This window comes from Arachis duranensis, chromosome 6 (genome assembly GCF_000817695.3).
Source record: "Arachis duranensis cultivar V14167 chromosome 6, aradu.V14167.gnm2.J7QH, whole genome shotgun sequence".
Taxonomy (NCBI): domain Eukaryota; kingdom Viridiplantae; phylum Streptophyta; class Magnoliopsida; order Fabales; family Fabaceae; genus Arachis; species Arachis duranensis.
Window position 1 is genome coordinate 6463414 of NC_029777.3, and position 4322 is coordinate 6467735.

Sequence of the window (4322 nt, forward strand, 5' to 3'; positions counted from 1 at the left end):
TATTTTTATGATCAAACATATCTAATTTACCCATCTTCTAAATTTTCTTGGAGGCCAAGTAGTTCTTCCTTACCCAGCAATTATTTTCTTGGATGCTAAGCTTTTCAGCCCACTATTCTATAAATAATTATTTTTTTGAATGTCAAGAACCGGTTCTAATTGAACATGTTTTAATTATGATTCGTGGTGGAATAAATTGTGTCTTTTGACATTCTAATTTTGTATTTTAGAACCTGTTTTACTTTTATTTTTCAGTCTTGTAGCAATATTTTTCTACTCATATTTACTTGAATCGAAAATATTTTGCTTCAATAATTATTTAATTTATTTTTAATATATATTTTATATTTTAATATGTATTTTATATAAGTAACTAATGCAACAATTATCATTTATATATGTATGAATGTTCTATATTTTAAGTGTTTAAGTTTGTTAAAAATAAAAGAATATGTTGATGCGGGCGTTGATTAATTAACTTGCCAGTGCCACGTGTGTGTCGGCAAATCCGTTTTTAAACCCTTTGTTAATTACTACATTAGTTATAAACTTATAAATGTTAAATGAAATAAACCGAATGATTCAAGATCCGTTAATTTGATGTGTACATGGCGGAGGGAAATTAAAGAGGGACGGGGATGGTTTTATTTTCACTTTAATTAATTTATTATTGCCACTTTGCAATGTTTGTCTGCCATTATATATCATTATATCTTATCCACATGCCTAATCCAACAGTATCACCATCCATTCACATAAACAATATATATATAAAGACTATAGAAAAATTTAAATTTTCAAAATATTTTTTATGCATGGTACGTAATCGCTTGATTACTGGCTTGATTATTGAGTCATAATCCCATTATCATTGCAAAGTAACAGTAACATTTCTATTAAGGTTATTATGAATATGAAAGTATGAACACATAAAGATAGAGCGAAATATGATGGTGTTAGCGATAGATGGATAGATGAGACGTTTTTTTTTATTAGAAGGATGGTCATAAATTGAAATCGTTAACTTTGTGGATTATTATTCCAATCAATAGGTTATACTTGAAGTCTAAAGGGGCCATCATTATTGTCTCCTTGAACTCAAATGAGTGATGATATGAGAGGTTTCCATCATTTAATTTAATTTCCATTATTTTTTCATTATCTATCTTTATTATAATATCCCATGCCTTTCCTAAAGGATGACAACCAATTTGATAAGAAATATTAACCTTCATCACCGCATAATGGGTTGCTGCATGCACAAGACGGGATTCGAACCCCGACACTTACTTAAGCGGACTAGTAAGTTAACCACTAGACCAACCCAACTTGATTAGGTTATATATATATTTAACAACTAGGTAATGTAATAAAAATCACTTATTAAGAAATTATCATGAAAGAGAACTTCGTATTAACAAATCCAAATTTGTATATGTACATATTGAATAAATAATTTTTTTTATAATTTTACATTTTTACTACTTAATTAGATTGTGTGTTTAAAAGTTGAGGTGTGACATAAATATAAAAAGGTAAAACATTTATATCCGATATGTCTCTCTGTTTTTGTTTAGAAATTAAAAATAGAAAATATGAAAAAAATCTTAAAATAAGTGTTATCAAATATCAAGGGATGATAACGAGTATCCTTGAGTGGGGTATCTCTTTTTTATTCTCCATCTTTATTTAAAAAATAATTTTTATTTCTATCTTATATCTTTGTTGTGGGTTTCTATTTAAGTATTTTTTACAAAAAAGACGAGTATCTACTAATATCTATAGATAATAAATTTAAAAAATTAAAAAATAACATAACATAAGTTAATTTAACATAATTCAACACAATTAAACATAAATCTAACCCAATTTAATATAATCTAATTTATACAATAAAAATTTATAATATATTCATTACAAAAAAAAGAATTTAAAAAATTAATATAAAAAAATATTTTTTAACTAACATAATTTTTGAAGACACTTTATTTATTTGCGAAGGTAAATTTTTTATTCCATAAATATTTTTGTCGGGTCTCTATTTACTTGTCGCTGATAATTTACGCAGATAATAAAAAACCTAATCATTCCAACTCTTAGCATCAAGTCTCCACTAAATAAATAGTAAAAGAACTAGCTATATAAATATTATGCTGTTTAAAGAATGTAAAACTTTGGTTTAAGAGGAGACTCTGTCTTTATATTTTGGTTAATGTTGATGTTATGAGTAGGTTTTAATTTGAAGTCTACAAAATATTCAGGATTGATTTATAGTTACTGTCTACTATTTTGGTATTTGTTTTAGTTTGAAGTGGCAAAAACACTCATAGTCTAGTTTATAAAACTCTCAATTTATTCATATTTTAGAGTCAACTTTTTATGAAACATTTATGATTTTGTTTGTGAATCACTGAATTAGTTTATATATTGGTTTCAACTTTTATGAAACACTAATAATTTATAGTGTAATTTTAAATGTGTCCTATTTGAATATTTAGGTTATTATTTTTATATTGGGTGTTTCACAATTATATAATACAATATGGTAATATCTCAATCTACTATTTCAAATTCTAATAACACTACATGAAATAAATTAAATATCACTAAATTTGGTACCATAACATAAATTGTTGTCTTCATATAAGTCATGAATTTCAATCATAATATATTAAGTAGTTGTCTTCTATTTACATAATTTTACACCCTAAACTAAATTCACATTTTAAGAATGTGATTAAGGTTCTATATTTTGTGTTGTTTCTAAATATTTTTTCAATTCTCTGCTTATCCATCATGACTTCTAGTGCCTCCAACCTTTCCTCCATTTTCTTCAAACCTTTAACCACTTTATTTTGATTGACATCAGCTTTATGCGTATATAAACCAACATATTTATCAAACCAAGCAAAATATTTACAATGTGATCAGAGCTGTAATCTGTAACAAATAACACTTCATATTAACGACAACGAATTTTGAAACACAATAAAAGTGAAGAAAGTTTATCTTAAAATAAGAGCAACAAAAAAAAGCCTGTTCAGATTTAATTTCTTATGGTGCTAAATTCAAACAATATTGCATATGTGCCATAATGACATCTAGGTGTTACAAATCTTTTCTTGTCTTGGTTTTCCCTTTTTCCTATACTCTTAGTGGAATTCAGAGTCGGACTCCAGCACAACTTGTTCTCAACTCTACTACTTTTCTCCATGGTTCGTGAAGAAGTCTCTGCCTTTCCTATACAAATTGCGTTTTCGCTCTACATACGATGAAGACAATGAAGAATAAAGAAAACCTTAAACAACTTTAAACTCCCAGACAAATTACTGATATATCAATAATTGATTTGCTAAGAACTAATTACAAAGATTGGATTGTACCTATATAAAAGTAGATAATAATCAATTTAAATTTTTATATTTATTAGGAGGCGCAAAGTCTATCAAAAAAATTGTTAAAGGCTAAATTTTTTTTTCCTTCCCTTATATCTATCTAAAGTCTAAACATAGTTTGATATTTCTAGTGATTTATTATTGGACATAGATTTTACACCATTTTACATCGCACTCGATTGCTAGACATTGATTATGTGAACTGTGAAGGCCCAAAAGATCAACATCGGTGTAAGTCCCACATTTTATTGTGGGAAGCACCCCATGTTCCTCCAATAGTGTGTAAGCTCTACGATTAATTAAGAAGGGTTGTCTATTCAAGGAGACCTTGTTTTAGGTTGTAATCCACTTAATGAAGGCTAAATAAAGGTAACATAATCACATGCATCTGTCACTTATGCCTTTGTTTAGACGTGCAATATGCTTATGGCAGTATAAGACATATATATAATTATTGGTGATAAAAAAAAAGATAACTAATTAATAATCTGTCCGGGTCTTATTCAATGTATTAACTTTCAAATCACAATCAGATCAATAAATTGCCACCATAATTGTAAGATATATGCTAACGTTTGTTCATTAGTTTCCTCATAATGATGTCATCCCTACAACATTAATGTCAAAATTTTTCTACTATATATTATTCCTAAAACTCATATTATCTAGAAGATTAATCTCTACATACAAGTGTTTTGCGCTTACAAATTTTACAAGTCTGAAGAGAATAAAATCCCATAAACGCGTTGTTTATATTACAGGCCTCTTTAACAAACTTTTAAATCAATCCAAATAAATTTGCTTATGTTACGAGCCTCTTTGACAAACTTTTAAATCAATTAACGCGTGAATATATAACTTCCATTTTTTTAAAAATTTCGTTTCCTTTTTTGAGTTTCTTACCAAATTTGTTTGATCTCCTTCGTG